The sequence below is a fragment of the Myotis yumanensis genome, unplaced genomic scaffold, assembly GCF_028538775.1.
Source record: "Myotis yumanensis isolate MYYU_CA2020_CCGP unplaced genomic scaffold, mMyoYum1.0.hap1 SCAF_17, whole genome shotgun sequence".
NCBI lineage: Eukaryota > Metazoa > Chordata > Mammalia > Chiroptera > Vespertilionidae > Myotis > Myotis yumanensis.
The window spans coordinates 40306489-40329558 of NW_027223768.1; the positions used below are offsets into that span (position 1 = coordinate 40306489).

General features: G+C 44.8%; 1 protein-coding gene across 1 annotated transcript in view; it reads right to left on the minus strand.

Annotated features, from left to right (window-relative positions):
* The window catches only part of POU2F1 (POU class 2 homeobox 1), a 124561-nt gene extending 104108 nt beyond the window's left edge, over positions 1 to 20453 (minus strand). Inside the window, exon 1 of the mRNA XM_070397304.1 lies at positions 20405 to 20453. The gene's annotated coding sequence lies outside the window, so the exon portion shown is untranslated. The remainder of the gene's footprint in view (positions 1 to 20404) is intronic.
* Positions 20454 to 23070: the final 2617 nt, after the last annotated feature.

Here is a 23070-nt window from a genome sequence, read left to right on the forward strand (position 1 = left end):
CACCGTATACTCAGTAATGACAAAAATAATATGGTGTTTCCACCTACTGTGCAAAACCTACTATGTCAAGCAAGAACCATACCCTTAATTAGACCAACAAGCTCAGGCTGTCAAACCAGGAGAATTTCCAAGAAGTATAACCTTTTTAATGGAAAAACATATTTTCCTAGTACCCAATACAAGGAGACATAAAAGAAAATCAAATAAAAAATTTCCCACTAATATATTGAAACTATCCCCCTATTTCTCTCTACACTCAGCAAAATATTGATAAATATTGATAAATACTGAACTAAATTTACTAAAGTACAAGTGAATCCAAGATTAGTCCTTAAGCTGAAAACCTCATCATCCAATTATGGGGTTTTCTTCTCATACCTCTCTCTCTTTCTCTTTCTCTCTCTCTCTCTCTCTCTCTCTCTCTCACACACACACACACGCACGCACACACATTCACACTCACACTCACAATCTCACTATTCCTAGCTGAAACTGTTGTTAAATCTTGACCAATCTCTTGAGAAACACATTTTGAAATGACTAATATAACATACGAATTTGCTTTTAGAACCCTAGCCAAATAAACTGAAGTCTGTATAAACGTATTGTTTTTTAAAAAGATTTTTATTGATTTTTTTTAAGAGAGAGGAAGGGAAAGTGAGGATAGAAACACCAATGAGAGAGAAGATCGCTTGGCTGCCTCCTGCACACCCCTCATCGGGTATGGAGCCCACAACCCAGGCATGTGCCCTGACCGGGAAATCAAACCAGCAGCGCCTTGGTGCAAAGGTCGACGTTTAACCACTGAGTAACACTAGCTGGGCAAGCATATTCAGTTTTAATCTAGCCTAAACTGAACCTAATTAGGAAAGGTAACAAAATTTGAAGAAATGATATAATTCACAATAAAGAAAAAGGGTGTTATTAAAATATATTTTAAAAATAATGCCCAGGACACCAGAAGATTGACTTGTATAATATATTCCGGGTCCTCAGATGTCTTCCGTTTATGAGACTGTTAAAAACCATTTTTTTAGAGTTGGTTTGATCTACTGTGTTGATTAAAAACAGGCTTCCAGATGCACTGATGGTCTCTATGCCAAGGTCTCAGCCAAGGTCCTTAACATGCTAACTGCCCCACTATCCCACCAAAAGCACACATTTCCCAATTTCTTCATCCTTTTGTGTGTTTGTTAACCTTTCAGACTTGAAGAGGTTTCTGTCTTTACAGCTGAGGCTTTTACCAGGGTTCATCTTTATATTCCCAAAGTGAACTGCCTCTTCATCCACTTTGACCATCTTTCTATTGGGGCATTTGTCATTTATTATTGATGTTTAAGGATTTTTAATATATTAAGAACAAACTTAACTCTATTATTCATATATTTTCTCCCATATATTATATAACTTTATTTGTAGCATCTTTGGCAGGTAGGACCTTAAATATTTTACATAGTTAAATCTACCCATCTTTTCCTTTTATGGAGTTGTGTATTGTGTCAAAAGCCCTTCCATCCCTAAAACTAAATAAAAATTATTCCCCTTGGGTCCAAGTACTTTTCTCAGTGTTTCTTTAAACATTCAAATCTTTAATCTCTCTGGAATTCATTTCTGTATATTGTATAAAGTATAACCCAGACACACATTTTCCCCCCCAAATGAACAGCCAACTTCCTACCACCACCTGTTCCCTCTACCTAATAACGCAACTTAAACTACTGTAGGCTCCTAAACTCTGCTTAATGCTGACAGGGAACTTTCATGTCTGCATTAAAGTGATCACTTTTCAAAGCACATTGTTGTTCAAGGGCTCAGTATTCTGCTTCTAGTATTCTGCTTTCAGGTGCCACCTGAGTAGCCACCAATCTCCCTCAACACCTGCTAGAATGACAATAATGGGGAGGGGAGGGTGAGAGTATCAAATTTGACTACAATGCCAAAATACAATCGGTGGCCACCCGAGCAGTTTGCTGTGTGTACATACACCCGTACACCTGAGGTATGTGCTACCATTACCACCTGAGTTGCTGCACTGTCCAGTGTGTTCTTGACTCTGGCAAAGCTCTGGAAAACGATTCATGTTTACGTTAGGAGCTGACACTGTCTAACAACATGGCAGACTCAAACGTGGCGATGGGGAGCTGAGAGTCACAAATAGTCCAAAGGATAAATTTCAACCTTGCCCCTTACTTAAAACGCCATTTAAGTGGGCTATTTATCCTGTGTTGTCCTTCTGTCAGTGGCAAACAATGCTTTTAGAGGACAGCACCTGGGCTGAGAATAGGAAAGGGAAGTCCAGAGAAGAAAATGTTCAAGATGTGCCCAGGACTGCTCAGGGCAAAACACGCCTTAGCGGCAGAGAAGGTATGTCCAGTCATTAGCATAACTAATTAATTTCCTTGGCCTTGACCAAGGAAGATCTGAAGCAACAACTCTAATTCTAGTTTGGCTTTCCCTAAAGCAAGGTAAGTACTGCCGAATGGCAAGAACTCTACCCACTTTACACTTGCATTTTCCATAGCAGGTATACGGGTTAATGCAAGCAGGCATTGTTTCTATGTCCTGTTCTCAGCACGTATGGCAACGAAATCAAGTTTCTGAGAACCAAGTCTGCCCTGAGCTGCCAAGGTAATGGTACTTTTCAGGTGCCACCTGAGTCGCCACCAATCTCCCTGAACAACAAAACCATCTTCTCTACCTTCAATGACAACAACCAACAAACATAATTTCAAAGCCAGTGCAGCCCAATTTTATTATTATGAAAAAACTTAATAGTCTACACTGAGCCAGCAAGCCCTGTCCACTAGTGTGGACACAGCGGATGTACTTCCTGTCCTCGTGGAGCTTACAATTCATAAAAAGTTGCGAAAGAATGTTTATGGAAGCACACTTAAAGGATATGCACTATCTCCATCCTTCAAATGTCTCCAAAATCTCTTCCCCTTTGAAGGCAGACTGTTTCGAATGACGCTCACCTCCTCACCCTGTGAGGCCGTTAGGAAGGGAGCTGGGCATGTGTTGGCCTAGGAGGGGCACTGTGATGTTGGCTGATGCGTCCACAGCATCACTACTGTGAGGCAGCCACTGTTCATTCCCTCACATGGGGCCGTTTCCAAGGCCTCCAATCTTCAAATAAAAGTTTGCTTGTTTTCAAATGTTATGCCATAAATTGACGAGGCTTCTCTTTTGCATCATCTACTATGAAACTTAGAGACATATTTGTGCCCCACTGAGAACAAATATTAGAGATCTGTATCAGGCTTTTATTTTGTTTTACATATTTGTTTTGCATTTCTTGCTATAGTTTATGAATCTCTATAAACCACATTAAATTTGGGAGAAAATGAAACAAATGAGTAAAGTTTGCCTTAATGCATCATAAGAAAAATTTTCTTTTTAAATTTAAGGAGTCAGAAAAAAGTCAGAGTGAGAAGTCAAGGGAGAGAAAGGATTTCAAGAATATGATGTATGGATTTAAAATATAAAAACTCAACTCTCAATGGACTGGGGAAACGGAAGGGAAATGAAGAGGCAAGAGCAGGGAATTTCCCAAGCAATCTGTATTTATTTACAGAAATTAGACAAATGGTAGCAGAAAAATGACTTTGGGTAAACAAACTTATTATATGGTTTAAGTCAGTGGTCGCCAACCGGTGGACCGCGGAAGAGATCCAAAAGGTTGGCGACCGCTGGTTTAAGTCATATAAAATATTTAGAAATATTTATGATTCCACTCAAAATGATAAAAATAAGTCACAGTTAATCAAGAAAACAAAAATTGCTTCATAAAAATGGAAAAACAAACAGGTTGTTATTAACCTGTTTCTTATCTGAACTCCCCCAGCCCCCATATTAAGGAAAACCCTACACATGGCAGCATGAGTCCACTGCCCTCTAGCTTTCTGGATGGCCAGCGTGGTCTAGGTGGTGTTTCAACCCCACAACCAGCACGGCCAAATCGTGTTCTTGCTAGACAGCCTCTCACCTTCAAAGTCATTGTCATCTTTCCTAGACACCAAGGACTTGCAGAGATGTCACTGTTGTATGTCCACTCTGGTTCACACTGTTGAGCCACCTCCACTCAGAATTATCAGCATCCAAATGTCTTGCTCCCCGTGCCCCAGAGAGCCCCAAGCTTGCTGGGAGCTTAGGCCCAGTTCCAGGCAGCACTGAGGAGATTTGGGTTGAGTCCTGTCAATTCCAAGTCCATAGGTGGAAAATATACTCCAGCCCTAGCCGTTTGACTCAGTGGATAGAGTGCCAGCCTATGGACCGAAGGGTCCCAGGGTTCAATTCCAGTCGAGGGCACATACCTTGGTTGCAGGCTCCTCCCTGGCCCGGGCTCTGGTCAGGGTGTGTGCAGGAAGCAACCAATCGATGTGTCTCTCTCACATGTTTCTCTCACATTGATGTTTCTGTCTTTCCCTCTCTCTTCCACTCTCTCTATAATCAACGGGAAAAAATCCTCGGGTGAGGATTTAAAAAAAAAAAAAGAAAGAAATATACTCCAGATCACCCAACACACCTTCCCATCCCTTTCCTCCCACATATTGAATTAAAAAATTAAAATGTCTTGCCATAGCCGGTTTGGCTCAGTGGACAGAGCGTCAGCCTGTGGAACTGAAGAGACCCAGGTTCCATTCTGGTCAAGAGCATGTCCCTAGGTTGCAGGCTCGATCCCTGGTCCTGCTCAGGGCATGTGTGGGAGGCAACCAATCGATGTGTCTCTCTCACATCAATGTTTCTCTCTGTCTGTCTCTCCCCCTCCCCTTCCACTCTCTCTAAAAATCAATGGAAAAATATCCTCAGGTGAAGATTAACACACACAAAAAAAATAAAAGTAAAATGTCTTAAGAGCAGGCAGAGTAAAAAATTAAATGCACTTAGTTCTCCTCTGCTGAAAGCAACATTTTTGTGCAAGGATGAGGTTTGGTTCCACTCTCCAGGACCACAGTGCCACAGCTCACCTGTTCCCACCCCAACTCTGCAATCCCCTCCCTATGAATGAGCAGCCAACAGATGGCTATAAGTAAAGTATCTGACTCCCAAAGAAGTAGGTACATGTCGCAACTATGGTTACCATGTAGGGTCAATGAGAGGCCATTCAGAATAAGTGATATTTTTCTGATCATATTTTATTCCTTCAAAAGCGTACCATTTCTTTTAGACTGTGGTTAGTCTGCACACCAGTTGGTTCCAGATAAGCAAGACTTGGCTGTGGTTGAAGTTCTGCTAAGTGAACGGGAAGGGAGGTTCAGATCCCGGGAAAGGAGGGCAAATGTGTACAGTCCCAGGGCAGAGAACCTTGGCACCTGGGTCACACCGTAAAGACAAGCACTGTGCCCACTTTAATCACACACTCAGAACACACCATAGCAGGGCCCTGCAAACTGCAAACAATCAATAAATATTTGCTATGAATAAACTTGCTAACTGAAATAGATTATTCTGTAAAGGATTAAAAAAAGCTAAAAAACAAGCCCACTGCCAGGAGGTGGCAAGGCCAGGTCTGTCTGGCTCCGGCGTCGGTGCTCTTCCCCTTCTCATCGGGAGATAGGTTTGCTGAGGTTTCACGTAGAGGACCCCAAATCACAAGAAAAACATGCTCCATCTCCCTGGAAAGTCAATTTTACTCAAAGTTGGATAATCCTATCTAATAAAAGAGAAACATGGGAATTAGCCGTACGGCCGCTACCCTTCGCATTGGCTAATCACTGAGATATGCAAATTAACTGCCAACCAAGATGGCGGCCAGCAGCCAGGCAGCTGACGCAAACAGGGAGGCTTGCTTGCTCCAGTGACGGAGGAAGCCAGGTTCCCCGCCTGCTGCCGGCCTCTCAGCTGCTCTCTAAGAAACATTGTAACAAATATAGAAGCTAAACAAAACCCCAGAAACCTGCTTTCAGCCAGCCGGGCTTCAGCCAGCAGGACCGCAACATTGTTTCAAATACAGCCGAGGCCTCAGAGCTAAAGCTGGCCCAGAATAAAAAAAAAAAGAAAAGAAAAAAAGGACAGGTTGGGAGCTTCAGTCACCCACCAGCCTAAAAACGGCCCTCAGCCCCTCATCCAGGCTGGCCAGGCACCCCAGTGGGGACCTCCACCCTGATCCAGGATACCCTTCAGGGCAAACCAGCTGGCCCCCACCTGTGCACCAGGCCTCTATTCTATATAGTAAAAGGGTAATATGCCTCACAGCACCGGGATCAGCGGAGCAGTGAGGCCTCCCGGCACCGGGATCAGTGTGACAGGGGGCAGCAACCAAGCCCCCTGATCACCCTGCAGCTCTGTGTGTGACAGGGGGCGGGGCCACAACCTCCCTCTCCGCCCTGCTCTGTTCGTGACAGGGGAAGGTGCCCCAACCCCCTGATCAGCCCTGCTCTGTGCCTGATAGGAGGGAGCTCCCCAACCCCCTGATCGCCCTGCGGCTCTGTGTGTGACAGGGTGCAGCACCCCAACCACCCCCCCGCCACGGGCCCTGCTCTGTGTGTGACAGGGTGCGGCGCCCCAACCCCCCCCCCCCCCACGGGCCCTGCTCTGTGTGTGACAGGGTAGAGCCATAACCTCCCCATCGGCCCTGCCCTGAGTATGACAGTGGCGGAACCCCAAACCCCTGATCGGCCCTGCTCTGTGTGTGACAGGGGGTGGTGCCCCAACTCCCCTATTGGCCCTACTCTGTGAGTGACAGGGAGGAGCTCCTCAACCCCCTGATCGGCCCTGCTCTGTGCATGACAGGGGGCAGCGCCCCAACCCCCTGATCGGCCCTGCTCTGTGCGTGACAGGGGGTGGCGCCGCAACCTCCCTATCAACCCTGCCTTGAGTGTGACAGGGGACGGTGCCCCAACCCCCCAATCGGCCCTACCCTGAGCATGACTAGGGGTGGCATCGCAACCTCCTGATCCGCCCTGCTCTGTGCATGACAGGGGGCGGCGCCCCAACTCCCCAATCGGCCCTGCTCTGAGCCTGACCAGGGGCTGCACCTAGGGATTGGGCCTGCCCTCTGCCACCCGGGAGCAGGCCTAAGCCAGCAGGTCGTTATCTCCCGAGGGGTCCCAGACTGCGAGAGGGCACAGGCTGGGCTGAGGGACCTCCCGCCCACCCGAGTGCACAAATTTTTGTGCACCGGGCCTCTAGTTTTAAATATTTGTTATAAAAACTTGGTTACCAAATTTTAAATATTTGGTAACAAATACCAATATATTATGAAAGAGAATACAGACTTCATAGTCATTTTCAATTACCTGGGCCATCATCTTTTGCAGTCTGCAACAGCCCCAGACTCTTAAGGACACAGAGCACTCTCCTCCTAGAGGTCCATGGATAGAAGAAAATCTGAGACTCAAAACATGGCTCCATAAATACTTGTTGAGCACCACTAGCAAGCATGTGTTAAGTGCCAGCAATACAATGTAGTCCCTGACCTCAAAGACCTTAAGCTATTCTAAAAAAGAGAAACAAGTTAACCAGTAATTAAGAGTGCTAAGATAGATGCCTGCAGAGGGTCCATAGAAACAGAGGGGCCTGTGGGGAATGTTAAAGAATTCCCAGGGGGTGACCCAGGGACTACTCTCATCCCTGAGCTGCTTCTTGAAAACGATACAGGAATTAATAATATGGGGGAGCTGAGGGGAAGTTACTGATGGAAAGAGAATAGTGTTTAATAAGTTATAAATTTTCAAAAAAACCACAGTATTCTGAAAGGGCCAGAACTAGTGCAATACAAGAGGAAGTAATGATATTACACTGGAAATATATACCGAAAAAGAAATAAAAAATTCATAAGATGCCCAATTTACAGTGCAAATATGAAAATGAAAACAATGAGATATTTGTTATCTATCAACATGGCAAAAATTTAAACCGACACTATTAAATATCACAGATAAAATCTGTACCGTAGATAAAAATATAGGATGGTACCTCTCTCAAGGGCAATCTGGCCATACACACAAAATTCAAAGGTTGATGGATATTTATAACTATGGAAAAAAATCTAACACACATCAAAAGAAATTAAGTAATTAGGTTGGCCCATCAATACAATAAAATACTGTGCAACCATTATAAAAGGTGAGGTAAGGTGTGGAAGGTTGGGGAAGACTGGTAAAAAAGGCAGGTTAGGCTAATTTTTGAAGAACTGAAACTGCAGACACGTCGATATATTCCAGTCTTACAGGACAAGACAAGGTGGCAGTGCCCCTCTGCTGCCTTCACTGGCCACTCTGATTAACCTGAGAATCACCGCTGATCAGCTATGGCCACCCTAATAATTCCACAAGTACTTTACCGTTTGTTATTTATGCCAGTTGTTATTCAACTAAATAAAGATCCGAGATCTTTCAGAAAGCCAGCCTTAAAATTACCCAGAGATTATACCCAGCAAATAAAAGGATTGTTTAATTACTTGGGTAAATTCTAAAGAATGAGGATCCATGCAAACACACACAAAGGGGGGTGGGAGCAAGTTATAGAACAGGCTGTTCACTATGAATCCCTCTAAATGGTGTGCACATTCAGAGGCGTGTGACGTGGACATATGTGCGGTGCACCGCAGGTGTGTGTCTGCACACGCAGGAGCGCGTTCCAGGAAAGAGCTGGGAAACAGAGCCAGCAGCACACTGCTCCTCACAGCACTGTGCAGTTACATGATGAAGATGTGGCTGCAGCAGCAGGGGCTGGAATGGCTTCGACACTAGTCTAATCCCCTGAAATCACACCGTTTCTTCCAGCAATACTCGAAATGGTTCGTTCATCTTCTCAGCTAGGGTAAAGTTTACCATATCTCCCCCATCATCAGACTTTTCACCAGTTCTTCCTAACTAACAGTGATTGGCACTCGAGTGTACCTACATTACAGTCCACCAGAACAGCATTCTTGCTGACTACTTAAGGAAGGATGGGGTGGAGGGTGTTCAGCAAGGTAGTGTAAAGAAAACCATTTTAGGCACAGATCACCTAGCAACTTAAGATGATTTGGGGCATGATTAAACAGGCTGTTAGGGCTGGGAGCACCAGTACCATGAATGACTGATTTCTCATCAGAACTGAATCAACTGTCATGTGGCCTCAACTGAAAGCTACACCCCCATTTAGTAACAGCTTGGTAAGGGGAAAGCATGCAAACAAAGCCATGGTATCTGTCTGTATACCAATTTTAAGTCACAACTCATTTGAGAAACATTAAAATATTTTAAACACGTTAATCAAAATAATATGTAACCACAGTAAGGCCTAATTTTCTATCTAGCTAACTGGGTCACGAAAAAATAAGATGTCCCAAATGAAAATGATCTGGATGTTAACATCTGCAAATAGCTTCAGTTTAAAATACAATTCTTCAGAGAAATGCAAAAGGCTCAGGATTTAAGGGTCCCAGGATCAGCATATCAACTGTACAATCTTCATACCAACAGCTTCAAAATATGTTCGTAATCAATGCCTGGAGATGGCTGAAAGCTAGGCTAGCGTTAGATCTGTAAGCCAGTGTCCATCTCTCCACACTGCACACAGAGAGGAGTGCGGAACTCTTCTAGACCACATGATCTGGACCTGGGAACCATGTAAGAGCACTAAGGACAAACTCAGAAACAACTGTTGCTAAATACTTGATCATCCAACTGACTTGAAGTAGCAGTTAGTGGTTCCATGACCAAAACAGGTAGGAGACTTGGGTCTGCACTCAGCCTCTTTACAGGGCAGTGTTCTCACCTGAAAGGTGAGGGTGACAACTGTACACACCTCATGAGGTCACTGTGAGGATTAGCATGAAAATGCTGTAACGCGTTTAGAACATTAACTCGACAAAGACTTAGTAAATGCTATTTATTCGCATTAGAAATACATTGGTGGCAAGGTGTGGAATCTCCTCCAAAATTTGCCTGTGTATCTGGCCACTGAGGACAAGGTCTTGAAAATCATCTTCAACTCTTCAGCTGAATCCGGCTCTTCCAGGACCAGTAAGCCAAGCTTCAGTTCCTTGAAAATGCTGTTTTCACTAGTTTCCAGAATTATATATGTATCGTACCTTGCCAAGAACACTTTCAGCCCCACTCCCTACTCCTAGCATGGGCAACTGACTTGCAGCATCCTTCACATCTCTGTACACACCACTTCCTCCGGAGCCCTTCCCAAACCCTCCCGTAAATTCCGAAGGACCAGTCTTCATGGTTAATTGCAATCCAGTTCATGTTCTCATTGAGAACGACTAGTTTCTGATAAGCTTACTGTCCTTGTTCATTCAAATTCTAATAAGATGTTTCCAGTTTAAAATCTAAATACCACCTTTCCAGAGAGTCAGCTCTGTTGCTAAGATAGGATCAAGCCCATTGTGCTTTATATTCTTAATATGTCTGTTAAAACGGTATCAGATGAAAGCCAACCTATTCAAGGGATCTGCTGTTTACTGGTCTTCACCCAAGAGATGTTTTTGAAGAATTCCACAGCTTAAAAAGCAAAAAGGATGAAAATAATCCCCAACTTATCGATGAGAACCTCTGGGCAGAAAAGTGAAATGATTTTGTTCAGCACAGAAAGCTAGACAGAGTTATAAACGCAATAAGGAGCCAAGGTTCCAGTTCTGTTTCCTTCCACTATAGAGCCATTTTTGTGCACTGAGAACCATTCAAGAGAGTCTAAGCAATAATCTTAAAATGCAACAAGTGCTCATTCAATGCTACCGAACAACTTGCAAAGCTTTTTAAACTATAGGTGTCCTCTACTGTAGAAGAAACTCAAGAGGGAAGGCCTGGTCCTTTGCATGTTGAAAAAGTTGTATGGGTGCCCTGGCTGGGTAGCTCAGTTGGTTAGAGTTGTCCCGATATGCCAAGGTTTTGGGTTTGATCCCCAGTCATGGCACATATAAGAATCTACCAATGAATGCATAAATAAGTGGAACAAATTGACCTCTTTCTCTCCCTTCCTACCTCCATTCCTCTCTCCAAAAATCAATTTTTTAAAAAATGCCATGGGTGATTCTTATCCCAGCAAAGGTCAAGAACCCATAGTTTAATCAATCAGTATCGTTTGCTAAATATCTACTCTGTCCCCAGCAAAGTGTTTCTGAGACAAGAATTACTTACATAAACTAAATTAGAGAAAAAATAAGACTGAGTATAATGAAGTGCTGAATTTGCTAAATTCAGAGAAAGTAGCACAAGAGCACAGGCTTGGATGAGCTATTTGTGGAGCAAGAATAATGGACAGATAGGTCCCGAATGATAAACAGGCTAAGTTTTCACATAGTGCAGCGTAGAGTCCTAAGGATCCAGGAACAAAGGAGCGGAGTGCACTTTCCCACCCTGGCCCTGCACCCACTTCAATTGCAATAGCTGCATGCTTACCTTTCATGCAGGAAGCGTCAGCCTCAAATTCATTTAAAAAAGAATTCTGATGGCTTTTAAGTTTGAAAACTCTCTTATTTACAAATGCAAAAGAAAAAAATCAGTGGTGAAGTAACTTATCCCAAAGACACAAAACTAACCAATGGTCTAGAACAGCGATCACCAACCTTTCGGACCTCACGGACCACCAGTGGTCCGTGAACCACCGGTTGGCGACCGCTGGTCTAGAACCCAGGTCCTCAGCTCCCAAGCCCTCGGCACACACACCGCACCCACCACGACATCCCAAGAGAGGGACCATGTGAGCTTCTCAGAGCACCCAAAACTCCAGCCTGATCAGAACTCATGGTCTGTTTCAGGTCCTGTGTCTCAAACCTGGATGGGACTGTGGAGGGGGAGGAGAAGTGAGAGAAGCCTGAGCAAGCAGCAGAATAAAACACAGCCACCCTCCCAAGACAGGTCTTGAACACAATTTTAGGGAGATTTTTTAAAAATTAAAACCTGACCAAAGAAACGCCATGTTTGTGATGGCTCTGTAAGGGGACTTCCTGGTGGAATTGTTCGATCATGCTCTTCAAGGAAGTAGTAAAAGGTAAGAATGCAGAGGCAGACGTGGGAGTGGGGCATTCAGCAGAAGGGCCTGAGATCCAGGGCCAGTTTATGTTTGCCACAATGCAGCAGCTCCGCTGTAGAATTTCAGAGGACCATAGGGGAGTTGCTCCCTCTCCCAAGGTGTTGGCCACACCTGGAAATGAACACCCTTCCGTCAGATGCCCCAAATCACTGGAGAGCCAAAGCTCCTCCTCTCCAGCAGCACATCTAACTCTGTGCCCATGTAAGAAAAACTACAACAGGACTGTAAAATGCTTTTGCTCTGCGTCTGTTACTCCCACAGCATCCTCTGACACCGGTATTATCACCATCACACTGCTGAAAGAGACAACCACAGAAGTCAGTGCCAAGGCCAACTGAGATGTCTAGAATTTAGTGTTCAGACTCAATGCTCAGTCCACACAGAGTGGCTTGAGCACAAACCTCAATCCTCACATTTGTATGTTGATCACACAGTGAATGTATAATCTAATAGGACCCACCCAATCATGTCTGAAATGACATGTCTATCACTGAGTTCACTGCCTATTCCCCAAATGCCTCCATCTTCCACTTCCCTACTTCTGTTCATCTAAACTCAAACCTTGTTTCCCCTTTGACTCTAATTAGCTGCTAAACACTTAAATTAAGGGCTCTGATCATAGCTCAAGAACAAAAAAATTCAATGACTCTCTACTGCCTAGCAAATGAAATCCAAACTCCTTCACCAGCACCACAGCATGGGAGCCCTGCTAACAGTCACAGCCTGGTTTCCCCCAGTCTCCAGAACACAGCCCAGGTTATCACTAACCTGCAAGTGTTGGCTATTCCCCAAGCACACTCAGTGCTTACTAAGCACGTGACCTTGGGAAAGTCACTTAATCTGGGCTTTATTTTACTCAACTATAAAATGGGTATAATAATACTTGCCTGAAAGGACTAACTTAAGTAATAAAAATGAGAGTGCTGCTATAAATTTTAAGGTACTATAAAAACACCGACATTATCATTATGTCACAGTTATGATAATTTTATACCTGCCTTGCTCCAGAAAGGATAGAAAGTAGCTCACATAAAACACAAATAACAAGAGTTTAAAGTGGAAGCAATAAAAGAAATACCAAACAAAATGGGATGTGGAATGCCGCTAAGAAAAATGCATACCACAATTGCCTATGTAATCTTTCAGGTTAATGATTTGGCCTGAACACTGTAGTTTGACTTGGAAAGAAAACTAAGTCAAGCATACAGTGTCCAAAAAACTGAAAACAAAACCACTAGTCAGAAATAAACGAGTTCCTACTATAAGACCAGGCAAAAATTTCTCCTACAGGTTCTTATTCTGCGATGTAAATGGACAGCATGCTCATCGTCTTCATCCTGGATGATCTATTTCATTACATCATATCAGATCGAAAGCCTCTTGAGGTCAGGTAATTGTCTTATTATGTCTGTATCTCTAACAGCACTTAAAGCAATTCGTCTACAAACAACACACCTCAATTTTTTTGAAATTTTTTATTGATTTTAGAGAGGAAGGAAGAAGGAGAGATAGAAACATCAATGATGAGAGAGAATCAGTGACCAGCTGTCTCCTGCACACCAGGAATGTGCTCTGACCAGGAACTGTGACCTCCTGGTTCATAGGTGGATGCTCAACCACTGAGCTACGCCAGTCAGCCAACACAACTCAATTTTTATATACTGGTTTCCATGGGTACAATCTCTCCCTTCCTATTTCCAACTCTCTTGCACACTACCATATCAAACCTAAAACATCTCTTTTACCACAAGATTCCTTACTTTAAAAACCTCCCCAGCCTCTCTGCGCACGGAACAAATACCTCCTTCTTCACCTTCACAGCACAATCTAGACCACGACCTCCCGTCTTCTCCCTCCTCTAATGTTTTTGCCCTTTTGAGCTCAGCTTAAAAATCTCACCTCCTACTGAAAGTCTGACTAGCAGCAACGTGGTGGAGGGAGACTGGAGAGGAGGAGACTGGATAGTCAGAAGTCTTGTGTTCTGATCCGTTACTCATCTGTTCAGAGACTGTGGGCAAGCCACTGACCCACTGTGAGACCCTCTCAGCACCTACTAGTAGTCATGGCTTACAACCAGTGCATCTACATTACCTTCCAGCTATAGGGTTCTAGGATGGGTGGGCTCCTACAAACGCAGACACACCCTGATCTCTACTCTGATCCTTATTATCTGTTACATATTTTAATATGTAATTACAAACACTGTCTTTCAATCTTCCCTAAGTAAACATATCAACTGTCCCACAGCAGAGCCTTATAGTCCCTTGCTGTCCCCAAAGATAACCAGCACAAGAGCAGGTATATATAACACTTTGCGTAAGCAAAGAACTGTTTAAGTAACTATTTTTTAAAAGATTCATTATAATATATTTGCTTGCTATAGTATGAATCAGCAAAAAAGGGGGGCTTTCCCCCTTCCCCATTAAACAGACCATTAAAATAAGTGACTAAGACAAGAAAACAGCTAAGTCACTTTTCTCTAAAAAGTATATTCACTTAGTAGGCTATAAAGCCAGTCAGTATAACCCCATTACTTAAGGTGACCACCTGCCAAACACAACTGAGTTAACATACACAACCTAATGTTTATTATCTTTGATTGCAAAGTGAATGCCCACCAGCAAAATAAAAATAAGACCAACCATAATTTTTATTATTTTACTAATTTTACATATACATTATTGCTATAGTTCCAACATAAAAACCGATAAAGTGACACAGTGGATGAGGAAATAAATCACGTGACAAACTGTACTTAATATTGCAGGCTGCATAAAGCTACTACAACCAATACTCATATTGAGCTTAGATTTGTGCTTTTCACGTTGTCTTTTTGAAAAAATTAATAATATGGCTCCTTTTCTGGATGAATACCCAGGTTCCTGGACGGTACTTAAAAAATAATCTGATACATCAAGAGGTTGCTGATTCTTCTTTTGCTCTTTACTAGTCCTGTCAGCAGAATCTAGGCAACAGTGAAAACCTGAGTGTTTAACTGGGAAAAATAAATTAAAAAGAAAAAACAAAGAAGCGATATCAGTCACTGAGTACAAACAAGATACCATATCAATACTCAATAAGTTAACTTCCTGTAGTTAAAACACACAGCTCTATAAACTACACACATGGTACATAAAGAGCTTCTTCCATCAGAGGTTCTGAAGCTCAAGACAATTCTCATTTCCAACTTGAAATATCCCGTAAATGGACCAGTAAGTCAGGCCCTGGCTCCGCTCGTGCTATTTTTGGTCCCAATGCTATTACTGCTGAAAGAGTTTATAAGGGCTCACTGCCAGCTTAGACACGGTCAGAAAGATGTCAGTACAACACAAAACCGATTTGTTCCTAAGAAGAAATATAAATCTACAAAATTACCCAATTATCCTTATTCACAAAATGTCAATAATGTGCAAAAACATCCAGTAAAAGAAGATGGAGAAGGAAACTGCTATTCTGTGAACCATAATTATTACCTCGTTCAACCTTGATTCCACTCTGAAAGATATTTATCTTATTTAAGCAACACAAAAAGATAATAAGGGAGAATTCTGGCCCAAAGAATGTCCTTAAAAGGAAGAGGAAGAAAGACTCCATCCAGGAGGGATGCAGAAACCCAAGGAAGGCAGATGTGGAACTAGCCGATCCACACGCTACCTACCACCCAATATTAGATTTCCCCAGAGAAATACATAATAAGCATGTTTGCTCAGGCATTTAACATTAAAGGAGGCAAGAGCAACAAGAACAGGGGTGACCGAAAAGGGGCATGTTTTGTCTGTGACTTGTTCTGTTCTGTAAACAGTAATTATTTGAATAGTTCTGAATGCAATCACTTCCATTAGGAAAACACATCCCTGCTCAAATTGAGGTTTCACAGTCTTTATGAATTACAAAAACTGTGTAACTGAACTAATACTGTTGCATAAAAGCAAATTAATGACAGTCACACACCAGAGTTTTAAAATAAAATTAATTTTAATAGTGGCCAAAAGAAGGTTAGTATGTAAAGACTGGGGCTGTGGGTTTTCAATATTAAATACAAAACAAAAATAACTGGTAACAAGGCAGTCATCACTACATAATATTAGAGTCTTTCTGCAACAAAGGAAATAGATATTCATGAAGATGAGTGACCAATTGAAAAAACACAACTAAATTCAAGATCCAGTAATACAGATTTAAGAAACTTTAAATATTTCATTTTGAATGGAAAACACTTATGAAAGATAGCATTTAAATGTTCAGTTCTGGGATTATAGAATCATCTGCTTAAGATATTAAAGGCTCCTTTAAACACATTTGGTGGCTTGATAAGAGCAATTTAATTTAACTTATTTCAGAATCCACTGACCAGGTGGATAACAGCTTAACAATGACTTCAACCCAGACAGCAGTGAGACATTTCATTTCTGCTGCTTTATACCGCCTATCAGTTCAGAAATCGGTAAATTAAAAATACAGCACAATACCACACCATTTAAACCTGAATAGCAGTAGTTGTTTGTATTTCCCCTGACTACTGGGATTTTTGATGACAAAATGAAAGAAATTAGAAATTAGTTTGGGAAAGAGGTTAAAAATTACTTGTACAAAAATAGCTTACAAGCAGACTGGTCCTTTCTTTTTTTTTCATTTTTAAAAAAATATATATTTTATTGATTTTTTTACAAAGAAGGGGTAGAGAGAGAGAGAGAGAGTTAGAAACATCTATCAGTTGCCTCCTGCACACCTCCTACTGGGGATGTGCCCACAACCAAGGTACATGCCCTTGACCAGAATCGAACCTGGGACCTTTCAGTCCGCAGGCTGACGCTCTATCTACTGAGCCAAACCAGTTACAGCCAGACTGGTCCTTTTAAAAATTAAAAGCATTTGGTCAGCAGTGATATGAATTTTCAGGACCTAAATTCAAAAGCACCAGTGGGGCAAGGTAAGAAGGAAGTGACAATGGGTTTTCTGAAAACTTGTGGAAGCCACCTGACAGATGCAAAAGCAGACAGGCACCGTACAACTTCTGGAGGCTCAAAAATAACATAAAATACTCCATCCAATAAGCTTGGCTCACAAGTCAGAGTTAGGAATAAAGCAATACTACCACATTCCCAGGGCATTTTAATCCTCACTAAGATAAACTAGTTGGATAAAAAATGTCTAACAGGAAAATCTACTCAGATGTCAAAAATTATAAATAAAATCACTACCTCAATTTTAAAAATCACTAATCAATCAAAATAAAATGCACAAACTTGTCCAGACTAAAACAAACCCAAAAAGAATTATGAATTATATTTTTAAAAACTGCTTGCAAAGCACATGCTTTCCTGTTAAGTATTCTACGTTATTTTAAACACTATAATCTCAACCTAAAAGAACAGCTAGCCCTCATTCTCTTTAACTTCACTTTATTTGTGGAAATAGATACAAGGAACACACATGGTCTCTCCTTTAGCCTGGGCTGTGCTCTGATTAAGTCAAGAAACAGCTTCCGAGAGTGTGGGGGGTCAGGAAGAAGCCATCTAAAATGAGCATGCACCTGGATCACTTCCAAGATGACACTTATTTAAGGCCTATAGTCTCCATTTGAGAATTTGAGGAAATGAATTTTTACAATAGCATGGAAAGCCAACCAGAATATAAAAGGCCAGTTCATAATATTCATCCTTTTCTGTATTACAGAAATTGTTCCAGTGAAATTTTGTTTGTAAAATGCAATGTCCATTTTCTCCTCTTGGATAAAATACCTACAGCCTCGGTGGTGGTTAAATTGCAGCTATAAAGGAAATTGTCCCGAGATAAATGGTTTCCCTATGAGAAGGTTTCGCTGCTACACTTCACCTCAGGACAATAAATCAAATTAACTGCACCTTGTCCTCTGTCCAGTGACATCATCAGTTTGACCACATCTTGGGAATCTGGTGCAAAAACATATGCTACTTAAGGCAGGAAATCATATTCCTGCTTTTTGTCCACTTGACCTCAAGCTTCAGATCTCTGAAACAGTCATTCACCTGAACAGTCTGGTGGAAGCCACAGATTTTTTTTCCCCTGCTGCATTTCGGGGCCTGCCTACTGGAGGTTAAAGAAGAAAAACGGTAAGAACTGATTATTTTAAAATGGCTTTAGCCCATTAAATCTAGATATTTGTTACAAATTAAACTGAAAATCAAAGTCTCACCAAATCTGTATCTAGCAACTGACCCTAAAAGGCCTTAACATAATTTCAGAGGTTTAACACATCAGTGTTTAACAACAATTCTGATACTTTCCTCTCCCAGCCTGGGAAAAAACCCCATGAGAAGCAACAACATGATTTTAAAAACACTACAACTATACAAAATAAAATGGAGGAAAAACTTCATCAAGGCAAAGACCAAAATTCAAAATTACTGTTTCTTCTACATAGTTGAAATTAATCTGCCTTTCGCCGACCAACTGTCCCAAACGTACATAGAACAAAATCAATTCTGACAATTTTAAGAAGAGGGGGCGGATGTGCTGGGAGGGTGGTAAGTTCAGAGATGAGGGTGGACACAATGACAGTGTTTATTCCTCCATTTTACTCATTTAATCATGACACAAACACTCAAAGAAAACAGAACCCCATTTCTGTTTTCGGGAGTGCTCCAATGAAAATAAGCAAATCTGTGACAGTGACAGCACAAAATTAGTATCAGCCCCATTTTAAATTCCAATAAAGAGGTTGAAAAGTGAGCGCAGCCCTGAGAAGTTCTGAAAGTGCTGTAAATTAGGATTTATAAAATACTTAGCTATTCCCCAACTGGGAAAAAAAAAAAAAAAGATTGGTTTCAAAAATCCTGCAAATCCACCTTTAAGTGTTTAATTTGGGGGTTGGAGCCAGAGGGCAAGGGGCTCCACCAAAACAAAGTGAAACCCTAAAAGGCTTCATTTAGCCTCTGAAAACAGGACAGTCCCCCCCCTTCCCCGTCCCCCTTAGGCCCAATATTACTGCACACTGTAGGAAAGTCTTCTTAAGAGAAAACAGAACAAGGCAGAGTTAATGCTCAGCTCGGGGCTGTGGGAAGGCTGGTGAGGCCTTGGAGGGTCAGCTGTGCCCGCGGAGGAGGGGGTGCGTGAGGACTGGGTGAGGGGAGTCATTTTGGTTATTAGTAAATAAATCAGGCGGCAGAGAACATGAGGCCTAGGCAACTGCAGGAGGAGCCAGGCCTCGCTCCCCCTTCTCTTCCCGGCACAGCCTGGGTTTGATCTCAGAGCCCTGTGGATTGCCAAGGAAAAAAAAAAAAAGAATCATATCGAACCACAAAAGCACATGGGGCGAATGTAAAATATAAACACGGCGTTGGGCTGTGAGTGGCTGTTATTAAAGGTCTGAATTACTAAACATGAGAGGCGGGGAAAGCCAGGCGGCCATTTCAATAATATAAACCTCCCCGAATTAGACATTATTCAAATGAGAGAGGATCCGCGCAGCGGCGAGCAGGGAGGACCCAGCCCCCGGCGGGCAGACGCGGCCGCGGACCGACGGGGATCCCCGCCTCCCCACTCCCACGGGAGGGAGACCGGGATGTTAGCAACTTGTTAGGCCGGGGGTCCCGGCGCCGGCCGGCCTCACCGCCGCGTTCCGGGGACCCGGGGGCGCTCCGGGGTGCGTGCCCCGACTCCGGGAGGGTCAGAAAGGGGCGCGGGGGCCACAGCACGCCGGCGCCTCCACCCGGCTCCTTGGGGACTGCGCCCGACAGGGACCCACGGGGCTGCTGACCGCCGGCCCGAGGACATGCCCTCCGAAGGGGGCTGCCCGAGGGTCGCCGAGGGCGCGAGGCGGAGCCCACTGTCGCCCTGCGCACCCCGGGCGCGGGCCTGCTCGGGTCGGGCCGCCCCCCGGGGGACGAGCGGGCGCAGCGAGGTGCGGGGCCGTGACCCCGGCCAGACCCGGGTCCCGAGCGGCGGCGGGAGCTCCCCGCGGACGCCCCCCGCCGCCCCGCCCCGCCGCGCCATTCCCGGGGGCACGCGTGCTCGGGTCCGGCCGCCGGGTCCGCCCGGGCACGCCGCCTCCCGGCATTGTGCCGCCGCCGCCCGGCCTCCACGCCCCCCCGCCCGCCCGCCGGGCCGCCCGCCGCTATGAATATGTAAAGCGTCTTCATTGTCCTGCTCGGCCCCGGCCCCGCCGCGGACCCGCTCGGGCTCGGGGCGGCGAGGAGGCGGAGGCCGGGCCGGGTCGGGCAGCCGGCGGGCCGGGCCGCAGCCCCCGGTGCCCCGGGTCCCCCTCCGCCCGGCCGCTGAGAGCCTCTCCCCCTCCGCTCGGCGCCCGGCGGGGGCTCGGCGCTCCCCGGCCCCCCAGCGCCCCGCCGTTAATTATAATAATCCTGAGTACTAATAAATTATGCTAAGTCGCGGGGGGGCCGCGGGAGCCGGGCTCGAGTATGAATATGAATATGTAAAATGCCGTAATGATTACCTGCTGCTGCTGCCGCCGCGGCTGAACTCTCATCTTGACTCGCTGCTCCTCCGTCCGCCATTTTGAATATTTTAACCAAAATCGCCGGGTCGATAAGCCCTCCCTCGCTCCGGCTCCCCTCCCCCCGCCCGCCCTCCACACCGCCCCCTCCTCCCCGCCCCTCCGCGCCTTCCGTCCCCGGGCGCGCGACAGGGGGCGCACAAGGCCGCCCGCGTGGAGGAGTCCCGCCCCTTCGGGCGCTCTGCGCACGCGCCTCCCGGCCGCCGCGGCTCCTTAGTCGCTGAAGCGCCCTCAACCTGCCAGTCACCCCTTTGCTCCACTTTCCCGTCTGGGCTTTACGCATGCGCGACTCTCTCCACGCGCCTGAAGGACAGTCGGCGCATGCGCGACCTCCCGTGGCTCCCTCCAGCGCGTACCCAGTGCAGTGGGGGTACGTGGAGCGCCCGGGCTTCGCACAGCCCTCCCCCTCCTCCTCCTCGCTCCCCCCAGCTTTGCCCCGGTTTCCCCGGGCCCAGGGCATTCTGAAGGCAGGGCAGGGCGCCCGCGGCCCGGAGCGTGGAGACTCGTGACTACACGTGGGCGCACACTTTGAGGCTTTGCGCGCGGTTGAAACGCCGGCCACGGGCGAACACTTTGAGGCTTTCCGCGCGGTTGAAACGCCGGCCACCGGGCGGGGCCGCGCCTCCGCTAGGTGACTTCCGGCCCTGCGGGCAGGTAAGGCGGAAATGCCCGCCGCCGGGCGAGGCACCTGCTGAGCCTCGCGCGGGCGGCCCGCTCGAAATTTGAATCGGAGGAGTCCCCGCCCTTGGCTCTGCCCGAGCCGCGGTCCGCGGGCCCAGCGGGAGCGCGCCCCGGGTTAACTTAATTAGCCCCTGTCCCTTCCGCTCTGCAGCTTCGCTTTTCCCGCCGGCCCAGCCTGGGGCCCTCGGGCGGATCGCACCAAGCGGCGGCCCCTGGCAGTGGACGGACAGGCTTCCTCCCCTTCCCTGGCCTAGGAACTTCTGTTAAAACCTAGCAAGAAAGTGGAACTGATGGCCTATGAATAATAACGGCGAAATCAGCAATAGCTTCATGGATTTTATTTGGCTGTTATCTCAGCGTAAATAGGATAGGTGTTTTCCATTGCAGATAGTATTTCTTTGTAACTAGCCATAATGTCCTAAGACTTCTTTAACTTGAATGGTAAATTTCCCTGGACAAGACCCAGGTGTAATTTCTTACAAAAGAGCTAAGTTTTTTTCCTTTTTTAAAAATTTTGTTTGTCAATTAGCTTACATTCAATATTATTTTGTATTAGCTTCAGGTGTACAGCATAGTATTTTATGATCAGCAAAGAAAGGTTTTTTTGTTTTCTATTCTGAGTATTATTTTTTTAATTTAAATTCTTTATTGTTGAAAGTGTTGCATTTTTAAAAATTGTCTGTGGGGAGCCTATATAGGGTTAAGCCTCGGACTGACCTGTTGGCAAAGTCACAAACAAGTCTTCTTCCGAGTCTTAAACAACCCAATCCGAAAGGTGGCCACTGATTTACACGTGCTGTCATTTAAAAAATAAAAATGGGGGAATTTACCGGAAGCCGGTCCACCCTTGCTGCTTGACACAGTCGCTGCAGGGAAGAAACATCTGCACAGCTTATGTTTCAAGAGACCTGGCGGCTATAGCATATGTTTGCTCCCCCTCTTAGCGCTATGTGTTTTAAACAGGACCACCTCCCCAAGAAAAGTTGTTTTCCCAGGTGGGGATTTTTTCCCTGGAATTAGGGATTAAACAGGACTAAGGAAGGGAATAAATCCGTAAAACCCCTTAACTAAGTGCCAGGCAGGTAGTTAATCACTTTAACTACAAACAATCATGCTTAAGCTACAAAATCTTTACTTAGGATAATCTCCTTCAGTTACTTCCTTGTAGCTTGATAGAACAATAGAGTAACCTTGGAATGGAGATAAGAAACGCCCTAACCTTTGGAATAGAATGGATAGGATTAAAATCAACTGGTATAAATACAGATGTAACAGGACAATAAAGAGAGAACCTGGCTATGCTGATCAACTGAACGCTGTCTCCGTGTCATTCATTCTTCGCCGACTCCGTCCACACCTTTGGGAACCCCTGGACCTGCTGGGGCTGGACCCCAACAATTGTCTGAGAGAGAAATGACTGTAAAGCTTAAATCAGGGTAGAATTGCAGATTCTTGTTTTAACTGCTGAAGTTTTAATCATGGGTCTTAGCCAGCATCTTGAGTTCCTTACACTGTGAAAGTATAGTTAAAGAAAACTATTGTTAGTTTCAGCCGGTGAATTTGGGGTGGGATTGATTTACTCACAGTAATTAAGCATTAGGGTGTGTGCATGACTGTTTATACCAAGTAATTGGACCACCCTGTAATCTAATTATTTCAAACCACACCAGCCAACCCGCATATGAGGAATTGCAAAATCTAATCATGTTGCAATTACTCAGGAAATGGCTCTATGTTATGTTCACTAGCCTTACTATAGGGGAAGCCAGAATCATCAACCTATTTGAAACCAAGTTAAGTATATACCTTTGCTCTGAATCTGGAAACATCTCCACTATGGAATAGAGCTCAAGTACCCTTATTTAAATTCCTATCTTCTGTTTAATATTTGTTTTGCTCTTTGGCTCAAAAGGGGACATCTGTAA